This window comes from Elephas maximus, chromosome X (assembly GCF_024166365.1).
Source record: "Elephas maximus indicus isolate mEleMax1 chromosome X, mEleMax1 primary haplotype, whole genome shotgun sequence".
Taxonomy (NCBI): Eukaryota; Metazoa; Chordata; class Mammalia; order Proboscidea; family Elephantidae; genus Elephas; species Elephas maximus.
Genome location: NC_064846.1, coordinates 179,971,931 through 179,990,661, shown reverse-complemented (window position 1 = coordinate 179,990,661; position 18,731 = coordinate 179,971,931). Strand labels below are relative to the sequence as shown.

General features: G+C 52.6%; 1 protein-coding gene across 3 annotated transcripts in view; it reads right to left on the bottom strand.

Moving 5' to 3' along the window:
* P2RY8 (P2Y receptor family member 8) overlaps nucleotides 1-18,731 on the bottom strand; it is a 52,700-nt gene that overhangs the window by 31,753 nt on the left and 2,216 nt on the right. Inside the window, exon 1 of one of the 3 annotated variants that reach the window (XM_049871414.1) lies at nucleotides 5,926-6,800. The exons of the other annotated variants lie outside the window; for them this stretch is intronic. The gene's annotated coding sequence lies outside the window, so the exon portion shown is untranslated. Of the gene's footprint in view, nucleotides 1-5,925; nucleotides 6,801-18,731 lie in introns of those variants that run through there. 3 annotated transcript variants of the gene reach the window in all.

Sequence of the window (18,731 nt, the reverse complement as noted above, 5' to 3'; positions counted from 1 at the left end):
AGAGATAGAGGGAGAGAGACAGAAAGACAGAGACAGACAGACACAGTTGGAGAGAGACAAAGGGAGAGAGATGGGGGAGGCAGACAGAGAGAGACAGACAAGGAGAGAGAAAGAGATAGAGAGACACAGAAAAAGAGAGACAGGGAGACAGAGCGAGGAGAGAGACAAAGCCGCAGCCTTGGGGAAGCGGCCAGCCCCGCGCCTGCCCCCCGGTGTCCTGAACGCCACCCCGTTCCCGGTGTCCTGGTCCCTAATCCCTGGCTGCACTGAATCTCAGGACAGGTGAGGAGGGGCGGCGTGGCCACTCTCAGGGATCCCGGAAGCGACCGTTGGAGGCTCAAGGTCACGGCTGCCTGCTATTGTTCTTACTTCCTGATTTCCTGTGACCACAGCCCATCTGGGGCGCTACAGCCCAGCCTTCTTGCAGCACAGAGGCCAGGGGCCCCCGCCGGCACTGAACGTCCCCCAGCAAGCGCTTATCCTGAGGAATGCTTGCAAACTTTCTCATAAAACCTTCCTGCAACCCTGTGAAGACCTTCCCCCTTCACATGTGGGCAAACCGAGGCACACAGGGCTTGAGTGTTGTGCACAGCGAATGAAAGGTGCTGCTTCAGCTCTTCTGCCTCAGAAAAACGCCTCAGCCCTGCGATGGTCTCCACATAGGAGGGTCCGTGTGGGATATGAGCCCACATCTATGAGCCCCTCACCCTGCCCCATCCCCGGCCAAGTCTCTCATCATCCCTGCCCTCTCCCCCCCATCACAGCAGGGGCTTCTGGGGCCACACTTTGTGCCAAGAATTCCCAAGGAGGAGAAGGGGCCCAGACTAGGACCCTGGAGTGCGCCTGCCTCTTGTCACACAGAGGGCCAGCCTCGTTTGAGGATGTTCACTTTGACCCTGTAGATGGTTGTATGCCTGCCTGTGCCTCGGGAGGGCTTGAGAACAAGACAAACCCAGGAAAGGGATGCAGAGGGTCTCAGTGGGTTCCCCATGCCCGCTGCCCAACACCAGGCCACCCAGGAGCCCCTCAGCCTGGTGAGCAGAAGCATCTTGCAGCCCCATTCTGCCCCCCAAAATACTCGTTGTTGTGGGTTCTTGTTCAGTCAACCCCATGCATGACAGAACTAAATGCCAACCTCGTGGTCGGTTGTGGATCAGACTGTTAACGCTCCACAGGGCTTTCACTGGCTGATTTTCAGAAGATTGCCGTGCCTTTCTTGCTAGTCTCTTTAAGTCTGGACTCTCCGCTGAAACCCGTTGACCATCACAGTGACACTAAACCCTCCACTGACAGACAGGTGGTGCTGCACATGAGGCGCACTGGCCGGGAATCGAACCCGGGTCTCCTACACGGGAGGTAAGAATTCTACCACTGAGCCACGACTGTCCCCACCAATAACGCTTGGAGGGAAGGAAGCAATTAGTCCACGCTATGCAAACCAGTCACAGATGAAAGACTGGGATGAAGTGCTTATCTTAACCCCATTTCTCTTGTGTATCACAGTCCAGCTGGACCTGCAGCAGCTGTGAGTCCACGGCCTGGAACCAGCCCAGCTGAGTCCGGGGTCACTGACACCTTCTCACCTTGGTTTCTGCTGCTCCAGCCTGCCCACCTGACCCCTCACCCCTCTGCACAGGACACATGGACAGTTGCCTTAGGCCATGGCGATGCGGATAGCTGGGTGACATCCTGACCCTCTTTGCCGCCCCTCTGAATTCCTCGCTGCACCCTTACCTATGAGGATACCGTGTGCAGGTCTGTGTCCCCTGGCCCCGGGACAGCTGGCCCCTGTGTCGTCCTGGGCAAGGGCCCTTCCTCCCATCGGGCATTGACCACAGATACCTCTGAATCCTCAGTGTTTAGTCTAGGGTTTCCCACCAGGATGTTCTCAGTAAATGCCGAGCGAATCAATGAGTGCATGCATGAGTGACACGAGGTTGACCTTGATCAATGTGGAGTCAATGAGTGAATGGGCTAATGAAAGGATGTCACACAGGACGTAGGACACTCTAGAAAAATGCAGACTGAATGAATGAATGAGTGAATGAATGGCACAGGGAACGTTGTTGATATATGTGGAGTGAATGATGGATGGATGGATGGACGGATGGACGGACAGATGGACGGATGGATGGACGGATGGATGGACGGACGGACGGACGGACGGACGGACGGACGGACGGACGGACTGACGGATGGATGGATGGATGGATGGATGGATGGATGGATGGATGGGTGGATGGAAGGATGGATGGATGGACGGGTAGGTGGACGGACGGGTAGGTGGACGGACGGACGGATGGACGGACAGACGGATGGATGGATGGACAGATGGATGGACGGACGGATGGATGGATGGATGGATGGAAGGATGGATGGATAGGTGGATGGATGGGTAGGTGGATGGACAGATGGACGGGTGGACGGGTGGACCGGTGGACGGATGGATGGATGGATGGATGGACGGATGGAAGGATGGACGGGTAGGTGGATGGACAGGTAGGTGGACGGACGGACGGACGGATGGATGGTGGATGGGTGGGTGGGTGGGTGGATGGGTGGATGGGTGGATGGACGGATGGATGGATGGACGGGTAGGTGGATGGACGGGTAGGTGGATGGATGGACAGACGGACGGATGGATGGATGGTGGATGGGTGGACAGGTGGATGGGTGGATGGTGGATGGGTGGATGGGTGGGTGGGTGGATGGGTGGATGGGTGGATGGGTGGATGTGTGGATGCGTGGATGCATGGTTGGATGGATGGATGGTGGATGGGTGGATGGATGAATGACACAAAGGACCTTCTAGATAAATGCAAAGTGGATGAATGAGTAAATTAATGAATGATGTTCTTGGTACGTGCAGATTGCATGAATGAATGAATGAGTAAATTAATGAACAGGATATTCTTGGTAAATGCAGAGTGCATAAGCGAGTGACTGGACAGAAAGAAGGGGCAGTAATAATGTTGACCCACCACCTTCCTCATCAAGGTACCGAAGCAGACCCACAAACCTGACTTCTGCTACAGAATCAGGAGATCCCAACAAGACCAATCAGAACTCTTTGAGAGCTGTGACTCACAGTTGCTGGGTGAGAGAGGGTGTCTCTTTGCCTTTGGGTTCTACTCTGCAAAGATGGAGGCCCAGGGCTACCAGAGACCCACCTCCCCATCACCCAGAGCAAGTTGTGTTCACAAGAGACACTAAAGCCTGCAGCCAAGGGAGGCAGACAGAAGCAGAGGTGAAATACATAAAAGAGGGAGACCAAGAGCTGACAACCACTTAAGCACCTTGATCTAGCCATGCCTGAAGCGGCCCTGGAATTCCTAATTGCCAAAGCCACCGAATTTCTGCACTGACCTATGCTAGCTTGAGTTATGTTTCTAGCACGTGCCACCAAGGGAGTCATGATGTGTACTTGCATTTATTTGGATCATTTCAGAAGCACAGATGGAGCACATTCTATGTGCCGAGCAAGGTGTTACATGTGGAGGTTACAAGCCTGTGGACGCCTCCCCTGCACCCTCAAGGGCTCAGAGTCTTGAGGGATGAGAGGTCACCTGCTGGCTCTCCTTAGTCTCCTAAGGGTTTCCCGTGCCCTGGTGGATGCCAGGTGTCCATCAAAGTTTCTCAATCAGTGGTCCACTTCTCTGGGATCCTGGTGTGGAGTGGACAAGACCTGCCCACTCTGAGTGGTCTTAGCTCAGTATCCCCAGACCAGGCCATGGACAGAGCTGTGTGGGGGGCAGGGAGGTGCTGCTTTCTGACTCCACCTGCCTCCAGAATGTGGGCCTTCTCTTTAGGAGGACATGGAGCTGGGTGCTGACCGATACAAGTCTTTATGTCCATACCCAGAGGGCCAGTCCCAGAGCCCTCGACCACCTCGCCTTCCTTCCAAGGCAAAGGGATGCCCCGAGGCTCAGTACCACCTGCTGTCTACACTCAGGGTCCAGCCACCCATCTTTCCTCTGTGGGTAGGAGTCTCTGGCAAATGCCTTAGCTTGCTGTGCCTCAGTTTCCTTATCCATAAAACCAGGGCCATGATAATAGTGCCTGCCTCAATTCTGGAAACCCTGGTGACATAGCAGTTAAGAGCTATGGCTGCTAATCAAAAGGTCAGTTTGAATCCACCAGGCAATCCTTGGAAACTCTATGGGGCAGTTGTACTCTGTCCTATACAGCCTCAATTGCAGGGCACAGTCAGCACTCAACCGATGCCAATTATTATTGTTTGTAAGAAACAAAAACATCAAAAAACAAACAAACAAAAAACCCCAAAGGCAGGTGCTCAGGGAGTTCTGGCTTGGCTAGGTTTGGAGAGAGCTGACTTTCACTTTGAGTGTGATTGAGCGTCTCTGGGTCGTGCAAACGGTAAACACGCTCGGCTGCTAACCAAAAGGGTGGGTCACTGGAGTCTACCTTGAGGTGCCTCGAAGAAAGGCGTGGTGATCCGCTGCTGAAAAACCAGCCCCTCAAAACCTCATGGAGTGTAGTTCTCTTCTGACCTACGTGGGGGCCGCCAGGAGTCAGAATGGACTGATAGTAAACAGTTTAGGAGTCCCTCGGTGGTGCAAACGGTCAACTCGCCCCGCTGCTAACTGAAGGTTGGAGGTTCAGGTTCAACCAGGGGTGCCTTGCAAGAAAGGCCTGGTGACCGATGTTTGAAAATCAGCCACTGAAAACCCTGTGGAGCACAGTTCTATTCTGACACACATGGGGCCGCTGTGATTTGAGTGGACCTGACGGTAACGGGCACTGGTAAAGTGGGGTGATTACCGTTAGAGCGAGAATTGCTATTGTAACTGACAGGATGGGTTAGTTATTTCGTGCTCACACATCTTCAGGTGTGCAAAGATGCGTGTTTCCTGTAGCAACCTCAGCCATCCTCATTGTCCCCTCCCCACCAAGCCCCACGACTCCTTTTGGGTCTCTGTCCTCTCTCTATGTGTGCCCACAGGCTGCGCAGGACTTGGCTGTGCCTGGGTTAAAATGGTACCCCCTAAGATGTGCTGGAGGGGACAGTGGTGGCCCACTGGTGGAATTCTCACCTACCATGCAGGAGACCCAGGTTCGATTCCCAGTCAACGTCCCTTGTGTGCAGCCACCACCCATCTGTCTGTCGAGGCTCATGTGTTGCTGTCATGCTGGACAGGTTTCAGCAGAGCTCCCAGACTAAGAAAGACTAGGAAGAAAGGCCTGGCAATCTTCTCCCAAAATTCAGCCAATGACAAACCCTATGGACCGCAACCATCCTATCCACAACCGATCATGGAGGTGGTGCAGGACCTGGCAGTGCTTGGTTCTGTCGTGCATGGGGTCGCCATGACCACTCGGCGGCAACAGTAGCAAGAAAAACAATTTTCACATGAGGTTTGAGGTCAAGCATGAGAGGTTAGGCTTTTCTCACCCAAAGGTCTTTCTGTGTGCTCGCTATCGCAGATCAGGGGAGTTTAATATGACATACCGCCCCCCCATCTGACAGTTTGTGGTGCTGTGGTGGCTGCCGTGTTGCTGTGAGGCTGGAAGCTAGGCCACTGGTATTTCAAATACCAGCAGGGTCACCATGGTGGGCAGGTTTTGGTGGAGCTTCCAGACTAAGACAGACTAGGAAGAAAGGCCTGGCCATCTACTTCTGAAAATCAACCCATGAAAAAGCTATGGATGGCATGGTTCCCATCCACAACCAATCACGGCGACGGCGCTGGACCCGGGCAGCATTTCGTCCCATTGTGCATGCGGGTGCCGTGAGCCGGGGCCAACTGGATAAAAGCAGCCAACAAAAACACTAACGACAGTAACAAGCGCTGAACACCCTCCCCGAAATCCAAACAGCATCTTTGAGATGAACAGGGAAGCGTCTCCGCAGTCTTGGTTACTGCTCTGTTCACAGCCCTCCAGCCCCCACTTCCCGTGACTTACTGCGGCTGCGGGTTGGGGTTGGCTGCGGTCCTGGGCCGGCTGTCCTGGGGGCAGCGGGGGCTCAAGGACCCTCCTCCCCCATCCCTTTTCTGTAGACAGGAGCAGAAGACAGGACCCCGAAGAATGTGGGACGGTGTTTAACTGCAGCGGACTTAATTAAGGGCCCCGAGGTTATGAAACACGTCCCAGAGGAGCATAACAATAGGTGGACAAGGTTCCGCTTTCCAGAGGCAGGGGGTTTACAGGTTCTTTTTTTTTTTTTTTTAATTCACACGTTTGAATACGTTTTCAAAAAATACGTGTCTCCTCAATACATTCAGGGACTAACCTCACGCGGGCTAGTTTATGAAAATGCAGTGAATTTAAGCGTGACTCCCCCCACCCCAGATATTTTTCATGTTAACATACCCATATTGTCTTATTTTGTAAAGGCACATTTGAAATATTTATTTTAAAAGCATGCGTTTTTATAAGAGTTCTTTAAAAGCTGGGCTCATTGGGTGGTGAGTTTAAGCATGATCTCCCTTGAATATATATATTTTTTAAATTTTTATTGTGCTTTAAGTGAAAGTTCACAAATCAAGTCGGACTCTCACACAAAAATTTATATACACCTTGCTATATGCTCCTAATTGCTCTCCCCCTAATGAGACAGCCCACTCCTTCCCTCCGCTCTGACTTTTCGTGTCCATTTGGCCGGCTTCTGACCCCCTCTGCCCTCTAATCTCCCCTCCAGACAGGAGCTGCCCACATAGTCTCATGTGTCTACTTGATCCCCTTGAATATTTTTATAGTAGCGTTTCCACATTATTTTATCTTTTAGAAAAGGGTACTTAAAATGTTTATTTTAAAAGTATTTTCTATTCGTTATTTAAAAGGTGTATCCATTGGGTTGTGATAACCAGGTGCCATCGAGTTGACTTGGACTCATGGAAACCCCTTTTGTGTGGCAGAGGAGAACCGTGCCCCACAGGGTTTCCAATGGCTGATTTTGGGGAAATAGTTTGCCAGGCCTTTCTTCCAAGGCACCTCTGGGTGGCCTCAAACCTCCAGTCTTTCAGTTAGCAGTTGACTTCATTAACCCTTTAAGATAAGAGTGTGATAAGAGTGGCCTTTATTCTCAAAGAAGTAGTTGGACTGTTACATATTCTCATATACCTGAAAGGGGGCAGAAACCCTGGTGGTGCAGTGGTTAAGAGCTCGGCTGCTAACCAAGAGGTCGGCAGTTCAAATCCACCAGGCGCTCCTTGGAAACTCTGTGGGGCAGTTCTACTCTGTCCTATAAGGTCACTATGAGTCGGAATTGACTCAATGGCAACGGGTTTGGTTTTTTTGGTTTTTCTGAAAGAGGGCCAAGTGGGGATAGGTGGAGGGCAGGTCGGGTGTTTAAGGAGAAGCCTGCTTGCTAACAAAAATTCCAAATACCGCAACACGTATACTATAAAAGCAAACTTCCCTGACGGTCGCACTATACGGTGAGTGTGATTTATCTCATTGAGTTGGGCCATTAAGATTGACTCAAACAGCCAATTTTTTTGCAATACACATTTTACCACAGTTAACGAGAGAGAGAGAGAAAAAAAAAAAAACTTCTTTATAACCTACCCCCTACGTCATCAAAGAATCCAACAAACATTTTGGTGACAATTCCTCTTGAGCTGTATTTCCCTGCTTGGGTTTTAAAGTAGAGACATGATGTTGTTGAGAGGACCCGCCATCGAGTCGGCCCCCGACTCACTGTGACCCCACACACAACTGAACGAAGCACTGCCCGGCCCTGCGCCATCCCCGTGATTGGTTGGGGGACCAGACCTTTGTAATCCATCAGTTTTATCATTGGCTGGTTTTCGGAAGTAGATTGCCAGGCCTTTCTTCCTAGTCTGTCTTAGCCTGGAAGCTCCGCTGAAGCCTGGTCAGTATCACAGCAACACACAAGCCTCACTGACAGGCAGGTGGGGGCTATGCGCGAGGTACATTGGCCAGAATCGAACCCGGGTCTCCCGCATGGAAGGTGAGAATTCTACCACAGCCTTGGCATGAAGACAGAGGGTGTCTTCTTTTTAACCGAAATGCCACAAGCACATGGCTTTTACAAACAGAGATTTATTTTCTTACAGTCTAGGAGGCTAGAAGTCTGAATTCAGGGCGCTGGTTCTAGGGGAAGGCTTTCTCTCTCTGTCGGCTCTGGGGGAAGGTCCCTGCCTTTTCGGCTTCTGCTTCTGGGTTCCTTGGAGACCTCCATGTGTCTTGGCACCCATCTTCCCTCACCTCCCTTCTGCTCAATTGCTTATTTAATTTCTTTCATACCTCAAAAAGGAGCCCTGGTGGCATAGTGGTTAAGAGCTTTGCCCGCTAACGAAAAGGTAGGCAGTTGGAATCCACCACTGCTCCTTGGAAACCCTGTGGGTCGGTTCTGCTCTGTCCTATAGGGCCACTAGGAGTCTGAATCGACTGGAAGGCAGCGGGTTTGGTTGGTTTGTTACATCTCAAAAGAGACTGACTCAAAATACACCCTACACTTATCCTGTCTTATTAACATAACAAAGACAACACATTCCCGAATGGGATTACAACCACAGATATAGGGGTTAGGATTTACAACCCATGTTTTTGGGGGACACAGTTCAACCCACAACAGTGAGGAAGTCAAATTAAAATTGATACTGAGAGTTGGTTTTCTAGAGCCACATGAGACAGCCACATCGCAAGGCTGCAAGCCCCCAGTGTGTGAAATTTCAGATTCCACCGTCTGCTCTCCCCACAGTGGTTTCCCCTTTGATCTCTGGACCCCCCCATCCCCCCACCCTCCCCACAGTTCAGGATTCCACTTCCTGCAGCCTCTGGCCTTCGTGTGGGGCTGAGAAGGAGGTCGGTCATCTCAGTATATTCCAGGGACCACATGAGGGCTACTTTGCCACTAAGGTTCCTGGTTGGCAGTTCAAACCCACCCAGCCATGCAGCCAAAGAAAGGCCTGGTGACCTGCTTCCATAAAGATCACAGCCTAGAAAAAGCCTATGGAGCACAGTTCTACTCTGTCACACGTGGGGTCGCCAGGAGTCGGAAACGCCTCCAGGGCAACTAGGAACAACCGTTTTCTCCCCGGATATGCGGTGCGTTTAAACACAGGGTCCCTCGAATATTTTTAGTGTCGACGTTTTGTGAATTAAGTCGCCGCAGCAGTAGACCAGGATTGAGGCTAACTGTCCGCACGGAGGAGAGTGATCTCGAGAAACGCAGTTAGCTGCAACAGCGGACTCGAGCGCACCCACGATGGCAAAGATGGCGAGGACCGGGCAGTGTTTGGCTCTGGTGCCGACTTTGGACGTGTCATCAGGAAAGACCAATCGCTAGAAAAGGACGTCATGGTTGGTAAAGTGGAGGGTCAGTGAACACAAGGGAGACCCTTCATGAGATGGAGTGACACAGTGGCCACAACGATGGACTCAAGCGTACCAACGATCGTGACGATGGCGCCGGACCAGGTGATGTCTTGTTCTGTTGTGCACGGGGTCGCCGTGAGTTGGAGCCGGATCCATGGCAGCTAACCACAACACACCCAAACAGGGGCTAATTGACAGGTACTGTGGTTGGGACTTGGGTACGTCTTTTTTGGGCGCACAACTGAACCCACAACAGACTATGGCGTACCCCCTGCAGGTCCCCAAGATCTAGCCAAAGCAGCCCCTGTTCTCCCCAAACCCCATATCTGTCTCTCAGGTCCCCAGGCCCCCCACCACCCACCAACACCCCACGTCAGCTGTGGACCCCTTCAAGGCTCTGACCCCTCTTGGAGGCCTGTGTGGCGCTCAGCTGGGGTCACTCGCTGTCCACGTTTGCTGGACTGAAGGGTTCCCAGGGCTAATGTCAGATACGTCCCCGATAGAGGGCACAGGCTGGTCACCCCACTCCTCCGTGGCTGCTCCCAGAGACAGCCAGGAGTGGGAGGCCGCACACCCCAGGGGGAAGTAAGCCCAGGAGCCTCTGGGAGTTCCCAGCCCGTGCTTGAGGCAGGTGGCCGCAATCACAGTTCCGCCGTCTGGGGGTTGGGGAATTTGGACACTGCCCTTTACCTTGACCCCAGGCCGTCCTGCCATGTGTGGAGACCAGTGTGATGGAGGGAGGGGCTGGCCCCTCAGTCTCCCAGGTGCTGCAAGCGTCTCTGCCCTTCCCTGGTACCACCAGCTGGCCCCCTCAGCTGCCTCCTGGGGCGGGATCTGGTCCCTGTGGCCCAGCTCGGGCAGAGAAACGTCAGACCCCCATGAGGTGCCGCTAGGCCCCTGGAGGTAGGTTTGCAGACTCAGGTTCCCTCCGATCTGGTTTGGTTTGTGTTTTTATCTTTGGAAGCAAAGTCACGTCTTGGTTTGGGGTTGTTGTCCTCTACGACCAACCGTGAGTCCCCGGGCGGTGCAAACATTGAACCCCCCGGGCTGCTAACTGGAAGGTTGGTGGTTTGAGTTCACCCAGGAGTGTCTCAGAAGGAAGGCCTGGCAATCTACTTCTGAAAAATCACCCACTGAAAACCCCGCGGAGCACAGTTCTACTCCGACAAACACGGGGTGCTATGAGTCAGAGTTAACTGTAGGGCAACTGGCTTTTCAATTTTTTTAATGACCGTTTATAGCAGGACAGTGGTGGTTCCATGATACAATCCTCGCCTTCCATTTGGGAGACCTGAATTCGCTTCCCAGCCAGTGTACCTCAGACACAGCCCCCACCCGTCTGTCTGTGGAGGCTTGCGTGTTGCTATGACGCTGAACGGGTTTCAGTGGAGCTTCCAGACTGAGAGAGACTAGGAGGAAAGGCCTGGAGATCTACTTCCAAAAATCAGCCAGCAAAAACCCAGTGGGTCTTAAGGATCTGATCCAGAACAGATCATGGGGTGGCTCAGGGCCGGGCACTGTTTCGTTCAGTTGTGCGTGGGGGTGCGGTGAGTCCGGGCCGACTAGACAACGGCAAACAATGTCAGCGTGATCAACTGTAAGGTACACAGTAAATGGGTCTGTTTCTGCCGGCCTTGGCTAGTGGTCTCCAACCTGCTCTCCCTCGCGACTTCTAACAGGGACTCATCCCAAATCGGGTTGATGACAGTCAGGAAGGGCCACACACTCTGCCGAGGGCCTGGCTCCACTTCCTGCTCTGTCTTTGGGGCCCTCTAGAGGGCTCTGTCCCCCTGCTGTGCCCATACCCACAGCATGGAAGTCCCTTTCAGCCGTAACCCAGGGCTTCCAATGAACGGCGCCCCCAAAAGCCATGTCCACGCCCTCAGCCCCGGGACCTCTGAATGCTACCTCATTGGGAAAAGGGTCTCTGTAGGTGAGATTAAGGTACAGACCTAGAGAGAAGGCCAGCCTGGACTAGTTGCTGCTATCGAGTCAATTCCAACTCACGGCGACCCCAGGGGTGCAGAGTAGAAGTGTGCCCCACAGGGTTTTCAAGGCTGTGACCTTTCGGAAGCAGGTTGCCAGGCCTTTCTTCAGAGATGCCCCTGGGTGGTTTCGAACCACCAGCCTTTCAGCTAATAGTCGAGCTTTTACCATATTTTAATGCAAATAATGTTTTTTTACCAACCTTGCAACCCCTTCTTCCCAGGACCTATTTTCATAAATGTGCATTTTATGTCATTTATGTGGGCACATTATTTGCAAAAAATACTGTAACCCAGGGACTCCTGGATTAGGGTGGGCCATAAATCCAATGACCGGGTTCCTTATAAGAGACAGACAGAGGGGAGACGCCATGTGAAGACGGGACAGACAGAGGGGAGACGCCATGTGAAGACGGAGCAGGGATTGCAGTGATATGGCCACAAGCCCAGGAACACCTGGGGCCACCAGCAGCTGGGAGAGACCAGGAAGGATCCCCCTCTGGAGACTCCGGAGGGAGCGCAGCCCTGTCAGCCCTGTCCACACCTCGAACCTGGGCTTCTGGTTCCCAGAACTGAGACAATAAATTTCTGTTCTTTTTGGGCAAATGCATAGAGACGAAAGTTTATTAGGGCTTACTAGGGGCTGGGTGGGGGGTGGGTAGGAGTGGCGAGTTATTGCTTAAGGTGCTCCGAGGTTCTGTTTAGGGGGACGAAAAACATTTGAAAACGGTTGGTAGCAATGCTTGTGCAACACGATGAAGATAACTGATGTCACTGAGTTGCACACTTCAAAATGGTTAAAATGGCAAGTGTTTTGATATATACAGGGGGCAGCGGTTAAAGCGATTGATTGACAACCAGAAGGTTGGTGGTCTGAAACCACCCTTGCCTCCGCGAGAGAAAGATGTGTCGGTGTGCTACGGGAGAGGCTGACAGCCCCAGAAACCCTATGGGGTCGCTCTGAGTCGTAATGACTCGATGGCTGTGGGTTTTTTGGTTTTGATGTATTGTTGTGATGTGCCTTCGCGTTGATTCCAACTCATAGCGGCCCCTTGTGTTAGAGAGTAGAACTCCCCCGTAGGTTTCCCAGGCTGTAAGCTTTGCGGGAGATCATCAGGTCCTTCTTCCGAGGGCCTGCGGGGTGGGTTCAAACCTCCAATCCTTTGGTTAGCAGCCACGTGCTTAACCGTTGCACCACCAGGGCTCCTAATCCCATTTTAGTGATGTCTTTATAAGCGACAGGGCCCGGGTTGCACAGTGCTTAAGTGTTTGGCTGTTAACCAAAAGGCTGCAAGTTGGAATCCACCAGCCACTCCTTGGAAACCTTGTACCAAGAAAACAAACAAAACCAAACCCGTTGCTATCTAGTCGATTCCAACTCACAGCGACCCTGTAGAACAGAGTGGAACTGCCCCATATGGGGCAGTTCTACTCTGTCCTACAGGGGCGCTGTGAGTCAGAATTGACTCTATGGTATCATTCATTTAAACAACACACAAAGGAATTGTTTCTACGGATTTGGAAATTTTAGACAATTCTTTCTCTCCCTGAGCTGGGTTTTATTCTCACTTTCCCCACTGGTTCTAGACTTCTCGTGATGTAGATGGATGTTTGAAGGTCTTTTCTTGATGACCCTCTCAAAGTCACGCATGACAGACCTGCACAGTCAGAGGAGGAGGCGTGGAGGGGGAAGTGGGGAGACCCCACCCCACAAATGCACAGAGGAGGGGGCATGGAGGGGGAGGTGGGGGAGACTGCACTGCACAAATGCACACATCGGAGGAGAGGGTCATGGAGTCGGGGGTAGGGGAGATCACACCCCACAAATGCACAGTCAGAGGAGGGGCCATGGGGCAGGCATTGGTGGGGGGGACCCTGAGCTGGCCACAGAGGCGTGAATGGCAAGAAAGTGGGGTGGAGGTTTGGAGGTGCACCTGGTAGCCAGGTGAGGGTCCTGGTGGTCTGTAGGCTGGGCTGTACTTGGTGCACACGAAGCTGTGGACATTCCCTTCAGGGCCAGGCTGGGGCTGGGGGTCGGAGTAGGGGGAGCCCTCATCCTCCCAGGAAAAGTCCTGCAACTCTAGGAGGGGCGTGGACAGCCCCAGCCCCTGCCTCACCCACCATGGACACCCACCTCTGTTGCCATCTCCGGCTCCCCAGGAAGACCCAGTGGGAGCCACAGGGTCGTATATGTCCCCCCCATCTGAGGACAAATATCCTACCACAGAAGTCTGACACTCTGAGCAAAATGAATACCAATTTCAGTGGGAAAGAGGATCTGGGCTAATTTGTGAGCTGGGCTGGAGCCACCCAGCTCCCTGCGTGGGGGTGTTTCTCTTGGGCAGGTGCGAGTGGGGCAGGACCCCCACACCATCCTGAGCTCCAGACAACTGAGGGAGCATGGAGCCAGGGATGGGGTGCAGACCCTGCTCTGACCCCAGGGCTGTGGTGAGAAGGTGGGGGGAAGTCAGCAGGTGCTCCAGGTGTACAACTGAGACTTCTCACCTTTATTTCCCAGATGAGCTGTCTCCTGGGATCCCTTGTTGTCATAGCAATGCTGGACTAGGTTTATCACAAACACTGCCGCTAAGAAGCCAACGACATCTGACCCTATGGGCAAGGATTGTCTTTGAGCGTTTGCAAGAACCAGGGACAAGCCCCCGCATATAAGGATGCACTGTCCCAGGCTGCGGAGAAGGGGTGCACCTGGCCCCGCAAGACAAAACCTCCATGGCTGGTCGTTTGCATGGCTGTTGAGAAGTGGCAGTGGGGTGTTTATTTAGAGAGAAGCCTTGCACCCTGGAGGAAGTTCCTGCCTACCTGGGGAGATAACGGCAAGCCTGTGGGGGGGGGGGTGGGTGGGTTTCAGAAATGCCAGGTTTCCTGTGGGTGGGACTTAGAGCTGCAGGACGGCCCCCAAGACAGTGTTTATGGCCCAGGATGAGGAAGTTGGAGCTGGGACATCACAAGGCTGGTTTTCTCTCGTTTTTAAAAAATGGAGCTGAAATTCACGTACTGTAAAATTAACTGTTTTGAAGTGCGCAGTTCAGGGGCATGGAGTCCATTCGCAATGTTGTGTGGCCAACCACCACCTCAGCCTGGCGCAGAAGATTCTCATCACCCCAAAGGAGACCCCGTACCCATTAGCACTCTTTCCCGTCTCCCCCTTCCCCAGCCCCTGGCAACCACTGGTCCGCTTTCTGTCCCCATGGATTTGTCAGTTCTGGACATTTCACATAAATGGATTCAGGCAGTATTTGGCCTTTTTTTGGTGCCTGACTTATTTCACCGAGCGTATGGTTTGCAAGGTACATACACATCCTAGCCTGTATCAGGACTTCATTCCTCTTTTACGGCTGAGTGGCGCAGTGCTTAACAGCTAGGCTGCTAATCAAAAGATCAGCAGTTCAAATCCACCAGGCGCTCCTTGGAAACCCTATGGGACAGTTCTACGCTGTTCTATAGGGTTGCTATGAGTCAGAATTGATTTGGGGGCAACAGGTTTGGATTCTTTTTGGTTTTAGTATCCATCGCGTGTATGGACCACGTTTCACTGTTTAGCCATCATAAAGTGACGTTGAGCACAGTCACCACCTCCATGTACAAAATTCTCATCACCCCAAAAGGAAACCCCATGCCCATAGCACCTGCCCCCAGTTTCCCCTAGCCCCAGCCCCTGGCCACCACCAATCTGATTTCTGTCTCTGCAGATTTCTCTCTTCTGCACATTTCATGCAGATCAAATCAGACATGTGATCACGTTCATATAACATACAATTTACCCTTTTAAAGTGCACGATTCAGTGGCGTTAATACAGTCCCAATGTTGTAAACCAACACCTTTATCTAGTTCGGGAACACCTCACCACTTGGGAAGGAAAACCCTGATCCATTAGCATTCAGCGCCCACTACCCCACTCTCAACCCCACTCTCAAGCCCTAGGCAACCACTAATCCGCTGTCTGTCTCTCTGGATTGGCCTGTTCTGAATATTTTCTAGGAGTGGGATGGTAACTCACAGTTGACATTGGGGAATCCCAGATGGAACCGGACCCTCAGCTGAGCAGCTGGTCCCTCAGAAGCCACTAACCTGCCTGAGCCTCAGTTTCCTTATCTTTAAAGTGTAATGTTCCCATCTTGAGTACTGCAAACAAGGCACAGCTTGCAAAAGTGCTCCTAGCCCTTGAGCTGCCAGGAGACGTGGGAACGCCTCAGGCAGGCACCTTCCTGGGGCTGAATATACCCACCCCCCGCCACAGGACCACCCACGCACCCCACTTGCACACCAAGTCTTTCAATCACCTTAAAGAACATCTTTCAGACACCTTTAAATGTTCAGGGGAAGCTACAAGGAGCAGGGGATCAGATGATGCTAGTTTTTAGATTAGAAGGAGCGTGGTGAAATGTGACAGCCCGGAGAGCCTAGTGGTTGTTGACCAGCACCCAAGGCTCACAGAAAGCTGGGCCCAGGGATGCAGCCAGGGACTGTGTGGGCTCCTGTTCACACAAAAAGGATGAGGCAGGCGGGTAGCCTGGTGCTGGATTTTGGCAGGAGGGTTCTGAAAGTCTGCCTGTATATCATCCATCCATCTGTCCATCTATCTATCCATCCATCCATCCATCTATCTATCCATCCATCTATCCGTCTGTCTGTCCATTTGTCCATCCATCCACCCACCCACCCACCCACCCACCCATCCATCCATCCATCCATCATCTTTCTATTCATCCATTCATCCATGTATCATCTTTCTATCTACCCATCCACCCATCTATCATCTTTCTATCCATCCATCCATACATCCACCCATCTATCATCTTTCTATCTATCCATCCATTCACCCATCTATCTATCTATCATCTTTCTATCCATCCATCCATCCGTCCGTCCGTCCATCCGTCCGCCCATCTGTCCGTCCGTCCGTCCATCCATCCGTCCATTCATCCATCCATCCACCTACCATAAATCTATCATCTGTCTGTTTATCTATGATCAACCAATTAATCTATCATCAGTTTATCCTCTACATATTATCTATCTATCAACCCACCTACTCACCCACCCATCCATCTATCGCAGTGGTTCTCAACCAGGGATGATTCTGCCCCCCTCTCAGGGGACACTGGTCATGTCTGGAGATATTTTTGGTTGTCACAACTGGGGTGGAGGGAGCTACTGGCATCTGGTGGGTGGAGACCAGGGAAGCTGCTCAAGACCCTGTAGTGCACAGGAAGGTCCCCATCATAGAATGATTCAGCCCCAAATACCCGCAGTGCTGAGGCTGAGAAACCCTGGGTCTCAGCATGAGACGCCAGAAGCCAAACACCTGGATTCAACTCCCCGCTCAGCCTGTGACCATGTCGGTGTGCTTGGGTGAATGCCTTCACTCTTTAGCCTCTGTTTTCCCCCCGTCAAATGGGGACAACCACTGCGTGGCTAAGTTTGAATCAGACAATCACACGTAGGGCGCAGGTCCACATACATAGCTGTGTGCCAGGAGTGCTGGCTCACAGCGTCTATTCCAACAAACCCTTCTACTCGGGACATCGTACAGATGGGGAATCTGAGACAGGGGCTGTGTGAACTTCTTGCCTGAGGTGGTGCAGTGTAATGGAGCCAGCTCTGAGCTCTGCACCCCAGTCTGCCCCTTCTACCACTTACCATCAAGTTGACCCCGATTCATGGTGACCACACGTGTGTCAGAGTAGAACTGCACTCCATGGGGTTTTCCATGACTGATTTTTTGGAAGTAGGTTGCCGGGCCTTTCTTCCCAGGTGCCTCTGGGTGAACTGGAACCTCCAACCTTTCGGTTAGTAGCTGAGTTTGTTAACTCTTTGCCACACCCAGGGATTCCTAAGTCAGTTGCCATCAAGCCAATACTGACTCATGGCACCCCAGTGTAGAGCTGCCCTCCGTAGGGTTTTTTGGTGGCTGATTTTTCAGATAGAGATTGCCAGGCCTTTCTTCTGTGGCACCTCTTATGGGCTCCAACCACTGATCTTTCTGTCAGCAGCTGAGCACATTCAGTGTTTGCACGACTCAGGGACTCCTGACATGTACTGAGTCAAACCAAACCAGTTGCTGCCCAGTTAACCCTGACTCGTGGTGCTCCCATGTGTGTCACAGTAGAGCTGTGCTCCTTAAGGTTTTCGGTCAGTGACTCTTTGGAAACAGATCACCAGGCCTTTCTCCCGAGGCACTCTGGTTGGACTGAAACCTCCAGTCTTTTGGTTAGCAGCTGAGCGTGTTCACTGTTTGCTCCACCAGGGACCCCTCCACCCCTCCACCGTCCTGTACTTCTGTCCTGGGCAAAACAGGAGGCACAGAAGTGGGGTGGGGACTGAGGGGCTGGGGATGGGAAGGTGGGGAGCAGCCTGTTGGGGCCTCAGCCCCCTTAGATAGAAACATGTGCAGTGGCTGGCCGTCCTTCTGTCCTAACAGAATCTAGGCCCTGCGTCCATCTGTCCACCCGTCTGGGAGTTTCAATGCAGCTGCGGCTGCAGGATCTGCTTGTTCCCAGTGCTCAGCCCCACCCACCTGGACCCCCAGGAGCCCAGAGGGGACCCCTCTTGGCACTGCTTTTCAGGGTCACCTGTGCCCAGTGTTCCACGGCTCTGGGGCACAGGGAGGGTCGCCGGCAGGCGTGGGTTGTCTCTCCGTGGCCCTGGACAGTCCCTGATGGAGGCAGCACAAAGGGGCAGGTGAGTGCTCAGGCCCTACCTCTACCCCACTCCATGTCTCTGGGGACAGGAAGGGGACGTGGGGGGAACCCAGGCTTCTGATCTACTTTTACTGCCCTGGAAACCATGCCCAATTAGGGTCCAGACAGAAAGGTGGGGGGCCATATAGGCATCCCTGGAGGATGGTTGAGGGGCTCACCTGTCCTTTCACCTGTCCACCCAGAGGCGTCCCCGATGGCAGTTGTTGACGTCATTCACCCTCATGGGCTAACCTGCTACTAACCCATCACTTAAGAAGTTCCTGGGCAGCCCAGCGGTTACACTTCAGCTGCTAACAAAAAGGTCAGCAGTTCGAATCCACCAGCTAGCTGCTCCTTGGAAACCCTATGGGGCAGTTCTACTCTGTCCTATAGGGTACCTCGGAGTCAGAATCGACTCGACGCCAATGGGTTTGGTTTTGGTTTTGGTAGCACTCGGCTGCTAATTGTAAGGTTGGAGGTTCGAGTTCACCTAGAGGTACCTTGGAAGAAAGGCCTGGCGATCTCCTTCCAGACAACGAGCCGTTGAAAACCCTGCGGAGCACATTCTACTCTGACACATATGGGGTTGCCGTGAGTTGAGGTTAACTCAACAACAACTATTTGGAGTTCCTGGGTGCTGCAAAGAGTTAATGCACTCAGCTGCTAACAGAATGGCTGGAGGTTTGAATCCATCCAGAGGTGCCTTGGAAGAGAGGCCTGGCCACCTCCTTCCAAAAA